Raw genomic sequence first — 15688 nt, forward strand, 5'->3', positions numbered from 1 at the left:
ATGAACCATCTGCTCCAGAAATGTAATATCCAAATAATCGTGCCCCAAATACATTTAACATTTATTCACTTCATTCCTCCTTGTATGTCTTCCCTGCATTAAGAAATGCCCTTGTCTTCAGTTTATAAAAGTATTACAAAATCAAATTTATTTAAAGTAGATAAGAATGTTATGTACTTAACTCAATTGTCAAGAATACATGGATATCATCTATTAAACTTTCTTGATACAAATCTTATACCAAAATTGCCTTACCTCTCATCCACTCTTCCACCTCCCTTCCATGGAATTTCAAGTACTAGCTCAAATCCCACTTTTTTCATTGAACCTATTCTTGTTTTTCTCTGTACTTATTTAACCAATAGCCCTTAATGTACAACCACTACATACATTACTTAATAATAAATATTTACATGCTCCTCTCTCTCCATCTTTCTCTTTTTTTCTCTCTCTTCCTCTTTCTCTCTCAGCCCACCATCAAGATGATAAATTCTAATAAAGAGGAACTATGTGTTATAACACTTTATAGTTTTAAAAGAACCTATCAGAATTTTAAACATAGAAGTTGTGATGATTAATTTTGTGTTAATTCAATTTATGTCACAGAGTGCCCAAATATTTGACTAAACATTATTTATGGGTGTGTCTGTGAGGGTATTTCTGGGGAAAGTTAGCATTTGAATTGATAGACTGTGTAAAGCAGACTGTCATCCCCATTGTGGGTGTGCATTATCCTATCCATTAAGGGGCCTGATTAGAACCAAAATAAGCAGGAAGAGAGGATCACCTTTCTTTGCCTGACTGTTTGAGCAGGTCTTAACCCTGACCTTGGACTGAGATGGCATCATCACGTCTGGTTCTCAGGCCTTAGGATTAAACTACGAGTTGTACCATCCATTCTCCTGGTTCTCAGGACTTAAGACTAGAACTATACCATCAACTTTTCTGGGCCTACCGCTTGCACACAGCAGGTCGTGGGACTTCTCAGCCTCCATAATCACATAAACTAGTTCCTTATAATAGCTCTCTTTTTATATATGTTCCTGGTTATGCTTCTCTGAAGAAGTCTGACTAATACAAAAGTCAATTCCCAGATTCGTTTTGAATAAATGAAAATGTAAGAATACAGCTCTGCTTCCCCATATGTAAAAGAGAAATAAAATGTATTTTGAGGTCATGAGAGAAATAAAATCTTTTAAAAATCTTGACACATATTTGTTATTGAGAATCAAAGCTGTGATGAAAAATCAATTACTAATTGTATTTTTTTTCTTGCAAGAGACAAAATATTCTAACATTTGAAAAGAGAAACTCTAGATCATTAATTCCTGATAATAGTTTTCTTTGCAGTGTATAAATTGTTTTAAAATGTAAAGTCATGGTATCTCATAGTCTATTCAATAGTCTATTCAATACAGAGAGACAAAATAGAAATGTAAAGAGGCAATTTGATACTTCTATGTGTATATGAAATACACAATGCTGGCTACACAGTGCTTTTTACCAGTAGCTTAAACATCGACTTAGGTAGAGTCCTCTACCTTTTAACTTTTGACCAGGATGAGACAAATTGTCCATAGGTTTTGGAAATAAAGGACATATGAAATGGGGGGCGGCCAGATGGCTCAATTGGTTAGAGCGCTCTTAACAACAGGTTGCCAGGTCGATTCCCACGTGGGCCAGTGGGCTGCGCCTTCCACAACTAGATTGAAAACAATGGCTTGAGCTTGGAGCTCGGCCGCTGGGCAGCTGCTTGGCAGAGTGGTTAGAGCGAGGTGCTTATAACACCAAGGTCGCCAGTTTGAGTCCCACATGGGCCAGTGAGCTGCATCCTTCACAACTAGATTGAAAAATAACAACTTGACTTGTAGCTGAGCTGCGCCCCCCACAACTAGGTTGCAAAACAACAACTTGACATCCTGGAAAAATACACTGTTCCCCAATTAAAAAAATAGCCATGAAATGAATTTTCAAAATAAACTCCTAATATAAGCAGTACTTCCCAGCTACTACCTACCTTATTACATAATCATGCATTTATTTTACTACTTGGGAAACGGTGAATTGTATAAAAAAAGGATTTTGTTTTTCTTTCTCTAGAATAGCAAATTAAAGTATTTGAAATAGGTAGACTGATGTATTCATGCCCAGGAAAACACTGCTAGTAAATTAGAAACGAAACAAAAAAAATCTGAAAATCACTGTTTGAATCTAAGAACTCTACTAGTAAATCAGGTAGCTTAGTAATAAATTTTATGGTGTATGTGTTGGCAAATTTCATAAAATCTTATTTTAGATTTATGTTTCAAAAGCATCTTCCAGATATTTTAACTTTTTTTGTGTGTGTGGGGGGGTTAAATTTAATTCAAAGTAGTGCTGATTCTCCTTCTGGTGTTTAGCCTTTTGACATTTTCCAAGTACCCTCTCATCCCCAGGAACAACTGATTCATTCTAATCAGTAAATATCTCTCTCTCTCTCTCTCTCTCTCTCTCTCTCTCTCTCTCTCTCTCTCTCTCTCTCTCTCTAGCTGCTTTCAGAAGTTAGTTGTGTTAGAAAACAAAATTCAACTGAATAAGTTTGGTGATATAATTGGCTTTATGCAAAGATTCCTGAATCAAATAGGGCAGTGTCCTATCTCAATTAGAAACAGAGCTCCAATAAGCTGCAGGAAAGGAAAGCTGTTCTATAGCAGAAAGGGAGTGGGAGAAGTAAGTCATAAAGAAAAGCAAGAATTATTTCAAGCAAGGGTCCCCTCCTTTAGGGAATGAAAGGTGTGCATCAGGCAGATTACCTCCCTAGCACTAAGCAGGAAATTCCAGACTGACAGGTTAAGATTATATTCCTGGGGAGGTTGAAACTGCAGTTAGGTTTCTAGGTATTAAGTTTTAGGTTGCTGAAGTGAGTTTAACACAAGTGAATCTATTTGGGGCCTGTTGTCTCTCTTTTTAACATTTGTGAGAAAGATTGCACAGCATGCACAAATGACATGTTCTTACACCCATGCTTTTGTTTTTGCCTTTCCCTTTAAACACTCATTCCTCTCTAGGATTTTTCTTCAACACTTAAAATCTAAATTTCTTCAATTCTCCCTTCCAAATCCATAATAGGTTTTCTATTTTTGCTTTATCAAAAATTCTCAGAAGATAAGCAATCATAACATGAATAACCTATAAAAGATTGAAGGGGTACTAGGTTCAAATGAAAAGTAGCTGAATAAATATTATTGTAAGACCTTTATTCTGACATCAAATACATTTTATTTTCCCACAGTAATTCTCCAATTCTCTGACACCAACAGGGTGTCCAACAGTCCAATTCAATTCTGACACTAATACTTGGAAGTTTGTGCAAACCCTGCAGGTTAAGAGCTCTATCCTGCAACACTACCCTCACTTAAAAAGCCAGTCACAAATGAGGTGCCAGGCTACCCACACTTCTCACTGGCTGACTCACAGAAGTCGGGGAAGTGTTCTACTCTTTTAGTTTATTATAAAGAATATAATTCAGGAACAGCCAAATGGAAAAGGTGCACAGGGCAAAGTATGGGGGAAGGGAGTACATTATCCTACCAACATTTTGATATGTTCACCAACCCCGAAATTTCTCAAATTCTGTTGTTTTGGGTTTTTATACAAAGCTTCATTACAGAGGCATCATTGATGAAATCACTGGCCAGTCAGGACAGAATTCAGTCTCCAGCCTCTTATACCTCCTAAGAAGTTAGAGGTAGGACTGAAAGTTCCAACCGTCTAATCATATTCACATAATTGTTTCTTGTGGTGAACAGACCTCATTCAGAAACTAGGGGCTCCATGAAAAGTCACTTCATTAGGATAAAATCAGGTATGGTGGAGAAGGACTTATTCTGAATAATAAAAGACACTACCATCACTCAGAAAATTCCAAGGTACTCTGTGTCATGACCTAAATCTACAGCAACCCCCAAAATACATATTTTTTTTTATTATACTACAATTATGAATGCAAATTTTTAAGTACCTTTCCCTCTCCAAGTTATTCCTCCTTTACTACTGAAGGGTCAGACCCAGCTGACTCTGTAATATGGAAGACGGGTTAGATAACTGAAGAATTATTTAGTCCCACTATCTTCCTCTTCTTTTTAATTTATGATAATGATAGCTTGGCCTTTCTCTCAGATGGTAGGGAAGATAATTGTTTTTTTTAAATCAGATGATTTTGCTATTTTCTTAGGAGCAGTCTCTGAAAGGTCAATAAACAATTATACTTACTAGAAAAAATAAGGTTTAGTACTTATCTGTCATTATGCGTATATTCAGTTTGATTAACTATATGAGATTTTTTATTACTTTTGTTTTCTACATATATGTCTTTATTCAATACCAACATGAAAGCCTTTTTTAGACAAAAGCTGTTTAGGCATTTGTTATATTCCTCAAAGCACTAAAATGTTGACTTTAATATAGGAGCTATTCCTTAATATTTGTATTGTATGCATTTAACATCTATGTGCACTTGACATTTTATATATTATAGATATGAGTTTTTGTGAATTTAATTGAATAATTAATTAAAGAATAAAATTAATCGAGAAGGGCAAGAAAAAGGAAATTATGTGAAAAATAGGCACTCTTTCATAGCTACTTTAAAAATAGATTATTTTAACAAACATGTTGATTCTTCTATGCACAAAAATGTGCTATAAGGAAAAGGTTAAGAGTCCACAATTCAGAAAATCCTGGTTCTGTTCCCAGGATCAGTAAAACCTAGCTAGAAACATTTGTCATGATACATCCTGGATTTCCTTATTAATAAAAATTATGGGTGTAAATGTCTTCATGTAAATTTTATTATTTGTACAGAAGATGAAGTCACACAATTTGTTAGAAATTATTAATCTCCTCCCTAAAAATGCAAACCAAAAAAAACAATAAATAAATAAATAGATAAATAAATAAGTAAATAAATAAAATACTATACCAGTCAGATAACTTTGTATGATTATAATTATCCAGTGATAAAAACAAATCATAGAAACAGAAAGATGCAAAATAAAAACTTACTTTTGTTTAACAAGTAATCATTTCCTGGTTATTACCTGCCACCAGGATTGCCCCTGATGATCTTTGCTTCCAGGTATTTATCCCACATTGAACAAAGCTGAACTGCAAAGTCAACATTTTAAAAGTGAAGGTGTGTGACTCCAAGAATCGGTCATAAAGGACAGTGCAACTTTCATCTTGCTCCCTTGGATTGCTCATTCTGAATGAAGCCAGCTGCGATGCTATGAGGACACTCAAGCAACCTCATGGAGAGGCACATGATAGGAACTGAGACTTCCCACCATCAGCCAACACAGACAAAAATAATTTGTCAATGATAAGGGAAAGCCACCTTGATATAAACTTGTAAAAATAATCAATCACTTAGACTTCTTAGTTTAAGAAGAAACAAACAAACAAACAAACAAAGTTCACTCTGTCTTGTTTAAACAGAAGAATAATATTTAAGGGCTATAAGGTAGATAACATAATCTCCAAGAAGCACCAGATGAACGAGGCTGCAGCCAGCGTAACACAGCAAATTTTTTCTTTATAAATAGAAAGTCTCTTGAATTTATCATTTTCTCTTTTGCTTGATTTAATCTCATATTGTTTTGTACAAGAACATGCTGTACAGGCTTATAGCCTAGGAACAATAGGCTATACCATACAGCCTAGGTGTATAACAGGCCATACCATCTAGGTTTGTGTAAATACACTGTGTGAGATTCGCACAACAATGAAATTCCCTAATTATGTAATTTGTAGAATATATGCCTGTGCTTAATCAGCACATAACCATTATTAATACTATCCAGATACTGGAACATGGGGCCAGTGGTATGTGACATGCTTGCTAAGCCAGGATCCTCAGGGAGGACAAGTTCTATTCCCGATATTGGAAAAGGTAGAAGCAAATTCTAGAGGAAAGCTTTCACAATTTAGGTCCATGGTTCTCCACATATAAGGATAAAGTTACCAGTTCACAGTCAAAAGACAATCACAGTTCTTTCACATTCAAAACACAAACCATTAAAAGTGACAATCAGCAAGGAAATACACCAACAGATTTAAAACTGACAATATTATTGACATCACACACAGTGTATCAAACAACTATAAATAAAATACATAGGAAGTTAAGGACACATAAAAAAATGAGTAAACCTCAAAAGACTGATGAATGAATAGTGAATAAAAAAAATCAAAAACTGATAAAGCGATGATGATGTCATAGAAATGGCAACCTGAGGTGAGCCTCTTGAAATCTCCCCTGAAATTTACAACAAATTGAACAACTATAATTCCGCAAAAGACTCCTTGCACAGCAGACAGGCAAGACTAAGAAATGTGCAAGTGAAATCATCTAAAGCTGGGAATATTGGGCGAATGAAGGAAGAGGAAAGCGGGAAGTGCAGCGACAGGGCCGTGTGGGCACAGGACACAGACAGCTCAGAGTTCTGAGCCTGCTGCATTCCAGAGCTAGAAGAGGGAAGAATTCAGACTGCTAGGGCTCCACTTATGGCCCACAGTCCCTCCTGAGGGATCAGCATATAATACAGCTGAACCCAATGCTCACAACAGAGACCTTGGAGCAAAGACTGAGAGAAGAAGGCTGAAAACAGAGGTTAAGCCCTCACTGCCAAGCATGGAAGGCTTTGGCACAGAGCCTAGTTGACTACTCGCCACCCTCCCAGTGCTAAAAGTGGAAAGATAGTAGTGTCAGATCAAAAGGACAGAATATGTTCAGTTCTGAGAACTGTGGCCCACAGCCATAGACTCACAGCCTAACTAGTTCCGGTGAAGGGGAGGGAGCCCTGGGGGTTGTGCTGGTGTTTTCCACCATTGCTCACAGCCACCTCTCACAACACACCCTGCCCCCATCCCCACCTATCTGGGCAGATCCCTGCAGGAGTAAACAGAGCCGCTGAAACACACAGACCCTGAATCTGGTGCAGGAAAAGATTCTGAACTTCAGAAGCTCTCCACATCCCCCAAGGAAGGCAGTAGGCAACCTGCTTACAGAGGAGAAGCTCACTTTCCAGAGAATCCCCCCATTGTGTGAGAATCCAGAACAGTGCAGATACAATATGACACTATAGTGTGAGAGAGAATTAAAGGCTGCAGTTAGAAAGAAAATAAAGCATTCTACCAACACCTACTGGAAAGAAAAGGAAAGACCTCTTCCTACCAACCTGTTGCAGAACCCACTCCTGTAGATACCTAGGAAGAGAAATAATAATTCACTAATTGCCAGAAATAACCAGGGTAACAAGGCAGTTCAGAAAGAAAATGAAAAGTCTCCTGATAATGAACTTAAAGGCATGGAAATATGTGAATTAAATGACAAGGAATTCAAGAATGCAGTTCTTAAAGAGATGCAAGAAAACACAGACTGGCAGTTTAATGAACTCAGAAACACAATCAATTAACATTTTACCAAAGAGACTGAAATTTATAAAAAAAGAACCAAATAGAATTTCTGGAGATTAAGAACTCAATAGAAGAAATGAAGAATGAAATAGCCAGCTTAGGTAATAGAGCTAATCAGATGGAGGAAAAAAATCAGTGACATAGAAGATAGAAATCTGGAAATGGCACTGATGGAAGAAGAAAGAGACTTGAGACTTACAAGAAATGAAAGAACTCTACAAGAACTTTCTGACTCCATCAGAAAGAGCAATATAAGAATAATGGGCATACCAGAAGGAGAAGAAAGAGAGAAGGGAACAGAGAGTATATTCAAACAGTCAAAGAGAACGTCCCAAACTTGTGGAAAGAACTGGATCCTCAAATCCAAGAAGCAAATAGAACACCCAATTACCTCAACCCCAACAGGCCTTCTCCAACATACGTGGTATTGAAACTGTCAAAAATTAACCACGGAGAAAGAATCCGAAAGGCAGCTAGGGAAAAGATGATGGCAACTGTGGGGACAAAGCCCCAAAAAGCAGTTTCCAGGCTCTCGGCCTCACATAGAAAGGTGCTGGCTCGGGTAGTAAATGGCCATCAACTGTGATCAGACAGCCATCAGCTGTGGCTAGTTGGCCGTCAGCTGTAACCCGTAAGCCATTGGCCACTAATATAATTGCTGTGGCTACACTAGCAAAAGGAATGGGGGCTAGCAAGAGCGGATTGCAGAGAGGCGGATGCCGCCGGCAAGAATATAGTGATATGACTCCCCTACTTATGGCTCTGTGGGTGTTCCTTTTTGGCCTCACCATGTCCCGCGTTCTTATGTGGAGAGCGGGACCAGAGACCCCACCTGCCGCTCCGCACGACAGTAACCTATAAAGGAAAGCCCATTAGGTTACCACCAGATTTTTCAGGAGAAACTCTACAAGCCAGAAAGGAGTGGATTCAAATATTCAAACTATTGAAAGAGAGAAATTATGAGCTAAGAATAATATATCCAGCAAAAATATCCTTTAAATATGAAGGAGGAATAAAGACCTTTCCAGACATACAGAAGCTGAGGGAATTTTTCTAACATACAACCTGCACTACAAGAAATACTGAAGAAGGCTATTCTACCAGCATAAATAGGGATAATTTGTGACAACAAAAACATAAAAGGGGATAGACTAAATGCTGAAGAAAAGGGAATACTCTAAATATGAAGCTTTCTTTTACATAAACTTAATGGTAACCACTCAGAGGAAAAAAAAAATCCAGAACTGAAATATATAACATAAAAAAAGAAGAAACAGAGAGGAAAATCATAGAATACCACCACAAAGAAATAATAGAAAACAACAAAAAGGCAAAGAAAGAATGGAAACACAGTCCTACCAGAAAATCAAAGAAAGAATGATAGGAAATACTCATATATTAATAATCACCCTAAATGTAAATGGACAGAACTCACCAATAAAACAATAAAAAGGCACAGGGTAGCAGATAGGGAAAAAGAAAAGAAAAGAAAACAAAACAAACAAACAAACAAACAAAAAAAAACTAAACCCAACCATATGCTGCCTCCAAGAGACATATCTCAGCTACAAGGACAAAGTGAAAGGGTGAAAATTGACACCCCAAGCAGATGGTATCCAGAGAAAATCAGGTGAAACCCTACTGATATCAAATGAAACACACTTTAGGATAAAAAGGGTAACAAGAGACAAAGATGGACATTTCATAATGATAAAGAGGAATGAACAACAAGAAGACATAACAGTCATCAATATTTATGCCCCCAACCAGGGAGCAGCAAAACATACCAAGGAACTACTAACAGAACTAAAGGAAGAAATTGACCAAAACACAATTATAGTAGGGGATCTACATACATGTATAAATCATTGATAGCTATAGATAGATTATCCAAACAGAAAATAAATAAAGAAGTAGAATCCCTAAATAACACATAAGATAGAATGGACATAATTGACATTTATAGAACATTCATCCCAAAACATAAGACTACACATTTTTCCTATTATATATGGAACATTCTCAAGGATAGACCATATATTGAGACATAAAACTAGCCTCAGCAAATTTAAGAATATTGAAATCATACCAAGACTATTCTCTGATCACAAGGCTTTAAAATTGGATATCAAGTGCAAAAAGAAAGCAGGAAAAACTACAAATATGTGGAGATTAAACAACACACTTTTTAAAAACAACTGGGTCAAAGAAGAAATAAAAGGAGATCAAAAGATACATAGAAACAAATGAGAATGAAAATACATACTACCAAAATTTTGGGGATGCAGCAAATGCAGTTTTAAGAGGGAAATTTATATCATTACAGGCCTATCTCAAGAAATAAGAAAAATCACAGATAAATATCCTCATGTTACACCTTAAAGAACTAGAAAAAGAAGAACACATGAAACCAAAAATCAGCAGAAGAAAGGAAATAATAAAAATCAGATCAGAACTAAATGAAATAAAGAACTAAAAGACAATAGAAAAATGTAATGAGACACAGAGCTGGTGCTTTGAAAAGATTAACAAAATTGACAAACCTTTGGTTAGACTCACTAGAAGTGAGAAAAGAGAAAAGACCAAATAAACAAAATCAGAAATGAAAAAAAGTTATTACAGATGCCACAGAAATATACAGGATCATCCAAGAATACTACAAAGGATTATAAGCCACCAAATTCATAATCTAGAAGAAATAGACAAGTTCTTAGAGACATATAGCCTTCCTAAGCTGAATCACGAAGAACTGGAAAATTTAAACAGACCAATCAACAGTAACAAAATAAATCAGTCATCTGAAACCTTCCCAAAAGCAAAAGTCCAGGAGCAGATGGCTTCACTAGTGAATTCTACTAAACACTCAAAGAGTGTTTAATACCTGTCCTAATCAACAGCTTCCAAAAAATTGAAGAAGAGACCTTACTCCCTACCTCATTTTATGAGGCCAACATTACCCTGATACCAAAACCTGGTATGGATAACACAAAAAAAGAAAATTACAGACCAATATCTCTGTTGAATATAGATGCAAAAATCTTAAACAAAATTCTAGCAAATCAAATGCAACACTGCATTAAAAAGATTATACATCACTACCAAATGGGGTTCATCCAAGGAGCACAAGGATGGTTCAGCATATGCAAATTGATCAATGTGATACATCACATATACAAAATAAATGACAAAAATCATATGATTATGTCAATAGATGCATAAAAAAATCTGACAAGCTCTAAAATCCATTTATGATTAAAACACTTAATAAAATAGGTATAGAAGGAAAATAACTTAACATAATAAAGTCCATATGTGAGAAACCCTCAGCTAATATCATAACTAATGGTGAAAAACTGAAGCCCTTTGCTCTACATTCCAGAACACAACAGGGCTGTCCCCAATCACCTCTGCTGTTCAACATTAGTATTGGAAATCCCAGTCAGAGCAATCAGGCAAGAGAAAGATGAAAGGCATCCAAATTGGGAATGAAGAAGTTAAATTGCCACTTTTTGCAGATGACATTATGGTATATATAGAAAACATTAAGGATGCCACCAACAAGCTATTAGAAACAATAAATGAATATAGTAAAGTTGCCAGCTACAAAATCAACGTACAAAAGTCTGTTGCATTCCTAGGTATGTAATAACAATGAAATCTCAGAAAAAGAAATGAAAAAAAAATCCTTTTGCAATTGCAGCAAAAAGAATAAAATACCTAGGAATAAACTTAAACGATGTGAAAAACCTATATACTGAAAATTACAAGACATTTTCAAAAGAAATTGAAGAAGACAAAAAGAAATGGAAAGAAATTCCATATTCATGGATTGGAAGAATCAACATAGTTAAAACAGCCATATTACCCAAAGCAACATACAGATTTAATGCAATCCCCATCAAAATTCCAATGGCATTTTTTAAAGAAATAGAACAAAAAATCATCAGATTTATGTGGAACCACAAAAGATCCCAAGTAGCCCAAGCAATCTTAAGCAAAAAAGAACAATGCTGGAGGTATCACACTCCCAGATTTCAGCTTGTACTATAGGGCAACAATAATCAAAACAGTATGGTACTGGCAGAAAGACAGACACACAGACCAATGGAATAGAATTGAGAACCCAGAAATAAACCCACATAAATATGGACATATAATTTTCAACAAAGAAGCCAAAAACATACAATGGAAAAAAGGCAACTTCTTCAATAAAGATGCTAGGAGAATTGCAAAGCCACGTGCAAAAGAATGAAACTAGACTGCTATCTGTCACCATGTACCAAAATTAACTAAAAATGGATCAAAGACCTAAACATAAGACCCGAAACAATAAACTTCATAGAAGAAAACATAGGTAGTAAATTTACAAACCTTGAGTTCAAAGAGCATTTTATGAATTTGACTCCAAAGGCAAGGGAAGTAAAAGCTAAAATAAACAAATAGGACTATATGAAACTTAAAACGTCTACACAGCAAAGGAAACCATCAACAAAATAAAGAGGCAACCAACTGAATGTGAGAAAATTTTTGCAAACAGTGCCTCTGATAAGGGACTAATATCCAAAATATATGAGGAACTCATACAACTCAACAACAAAAAAGCAAACAACCTAATTAAAAAATGGGCAGAGGACCTGAAGAGACATTTCTCCAAATAGGACATAGAAGTGGCCAATAGACATATGAAAAAATGCTCAGCATCACTAATCATCAGAGAAATGCAAATAAAAACCACAATGAGACATCACCTCACAACAGTTAGAATGGCTATCATCAACAAGACAAATAGCAACAAGTGTTGGAGAGGCTGTGGAGAAAAAGGAACCCTCATACACTGTTGGCGGGAATGCATATTGGTGCAGCAAATTGGTGCAACAGCTATGGAAGGCAGAGTGGAGGTTCCTCAAAAATTAAGAATTGAATTACCCATGTGACCCAGCAATCCCTCTCCTGGGTATCTAGCCAAAAAAAAAAAAATCTGAAAATCTTTATCCATAAAAACATATGTGCTCCAATGTTCATTGCAGCTTTGTTTACAGTGGCCAAGATATGGAAACAAGCAAAGTGTCCTTCGATAGATGACTGGATAAAGAAGATTTGGTATATATACTCAATAAAATACGTTTTCAGGCAGCTCCATGGGGTGGCACCAGTGTATGAAGGCTCTTGAAGCAAAACTGTCCCTTATGCTGTGCTTCTCAAACAGGATGATAACATACACAATAAGTCACCAGCCAAAAAGGCCTATTTCACACCGTCTTTCCTTTGTAGCTGTTAATTCAGGAATCGTAAAAGGCAGAAGCAAAATGAGTAACAAGTGCAGCAAAACATACACATGTTCCTTTTCTATTCTAAAAGAGAAAAACACATATACCCTTTCCTTCTCCTAAAAAGAGGCATTCAAATCATATGATCCAGTTTCTCAACTAATTACCTATGAGAGAGAATATATTACAATAAAGTTAAAACAACAACAACAACAACAATAACAACAGAAAATGTCCTCTTCCTAGAATTGGAAATAGTTTCGGGTATTTTTCATGATGTTGAGTTTGTTCGAATATGAGAACAAACATATTTTGAATTTAAATGTCTGTGTGAAAAGAACCCAAAAGGAGAGAGAAGCAACAACCAAATTTTCTTTTAATGACAGAACAGTTTTTAAGTTTTTCCAAAGTAATGAATTTCTCTCAATCTCAAAACAAACTGAAAGATTAGTTTTGCCTTCTTTTAACTGCATTTTCTCCATAACTGATGTATTTACCATTTGTAGCACAGATTTAATTTTAAAAATGGAAACTGACGTGAAGAGTTTTATGCAGCAAAAAAGGTATGTTTTAAAACTGAATAAAATATATACTACAAAGATGAGAAAATACAGCATTCTACATTTCTAGAGAGTTACAGTAAAGCAGAATCAAATGTATTTCATTCCAATCTAAGTAAAATGTATCTTTGGGGAAACCCAATAATCTTTGCAACTCTACATCTGAGTAGTTCTCTTTATATGGACCAGATCCCTCATTTTCAAGTGACAGAATTCCTCAAATTCATGTAACCAAATAAGGAACACTATTATTTTATGTACATGAAAGTTCTAGGAATAGACTTCATTCAGGACTGGATCCAGGTGCTCTTTCCTAAAGACTTGGTATTTTTTGGTTGTTGTTGTTGTACTTTCTCTTTGTGCTCTCACTTTTGGTTTCTTTACATTGGCTTAATTCTCAGGAATTCTCTCACTGTTTGATGCCAAAATGTCAGGTAATGTCCAAGACGTACCTCCAATTACCTTAACAAATCGAGAATTTAAAGAGTTCCAGGGAATATCCTGGATTGTCTCTTTGGAACAACCAGCATCACTGTCCATCCCTGAGTTGACAACTGGGCAGAGTGATGGAATATAGATTGGGCCAACCAGGATTTTGTGTTGTTATTGGAACCACAAGGATGAGGTTAGTTCATCCTAAAACACATGGACCTAGAGTTGAAGAAAGTTGTCTCCCGTCCAAAAAAGAAAAATTGAATGATTTTCCTAGAAGATGAAGAATAGATGTTTGGAAATACAAAAACCAAACAACCGTCACTATCTATACTTTCACAGCCCCTAGAGTAAGTACTATGTTTTGGAAAATACCACTTCATTTTTACAGATTTTAAATGTCCTGACTGAAAAACTAGTCTTTCTTTCACACACACACACACACGCAGACACACACACACACGCAGACACACACACACACACACCAGAGACACAGCACACACATACCTGTGTGTGTGTACGTATGTATCACAATAGGTCTTTCCAGAGACATTTATTTAATTTGAAAATGTAGCTAAAATGATAGGACTTTCATGATTAATAAAGTTGTCTACTGGAGAAAAGAACTGGGGATAAATAAAATCCTGTGCCTGTCCATCTCCACCCACTCCCACTCAGGCCTGAAATGATTATTATGCATAGTCCACCATGATTAGAGTTCAAAGTAATCTGCTTAAACCATCAGCCTAGGAAAAATACTAAACAAGAAAAAATGAAAACTAAAAATTGTAAGGGCAAAACTAAATAGATATAAAATAGTCTGCAACCATTTTTTTAGTAGGCGACATGTGCTCATTCTTCCCTGATAATTGTGCAAGACGAAATTATCTTTTTTGAAACATTTCCTTTTAAAAAAATGCTCTCATAATACTTCAACCACGCACATTCAAATGTAGTTTCTTAACTTTCTGCTTTCCTTAAGAAAACTTGGAGATGTATAGATAATGCTGCAAATAGAGAATGGCAAGAGGAAACAGAGATTTTTTTTTTTTTAATCTGCCAAGAAAGCATTTAAATTTTCTCAGCATCCTCTGTCTATCCAAATTAAACTCCTTTTCACACCCTAAAATGTCAGTAGCATCTGTTTTAAGGGCTGATACAGCACTTTAAAAATATTTATTTTATTGTTGTTTGTTAGTTCTTTCAGACATGCAATGGAGAAAGAATGCATTTAGGCATATCTGAAGCAAACTGACTATTTATATATATATGTTATATATATATGTATTATTTTTTCTATACTTCTGACATTTAATATGTAATTTAAAATAAAAATTCATTAAGTTTAAATTTACTCTTATGTTTAATATCTCTGCCATATATTTTCTTATCTTTCTTATTTCTTATGCACAAAATATAGCTTGTTTACTCAAATCAACTGCAATCTCATCAGGTCTTCAAATCTTTCCTATATACTTAAAATAGTCTCATACAATGCATAAAACAAGGAAATATCCAACAATGAACACTAAAGACAAGCTCGAGTGAGACTGACCCATGAAATAGTCAGTGAAGTAACTTCTAAGCCCATCGGCTGAGAAGTTATCTCTTCAAACTGCTAGAGAAAGCCTGACGAAGAAAATTTACTGCCTAAATCTATAAAAGCCTCTATGGGTAATGATAGACTCAAAACTTCACATAGGTCCAGTCTCATTATTTACTATGTAAAACAACACAAAATAATAATGATATCTAACACAATATCCCTTACTTTAACAATATTTTGTTGGGATTAGTGGGCTGTATGTCTATACAAATTACTTCTGAGTACCAATCTAAGGGTTGTTAGTTAACATGTGAAGTTCTTTAATCAGGAATTCATATCATCCAATTTATCTTTTCTTGAAGTAAACATTAGAAAGACACCAATGAAGAATCCATACTGCAAAGGTTATAGCAAACAACCTAACTCGT

Source organism: Rhinolophus hipposideros (genome assembly GCF_964194185.1).
Source record: "Rhinolophus hipposideros genome assembly, chromosome: 1".
NCBI classification, from domain to species: Eukaryota; Metazoa; Chordata; class Mammalia; order Chiroptera; family Rhinolophidae; genus Rhinolophus; species Rhinolophus hipposideros.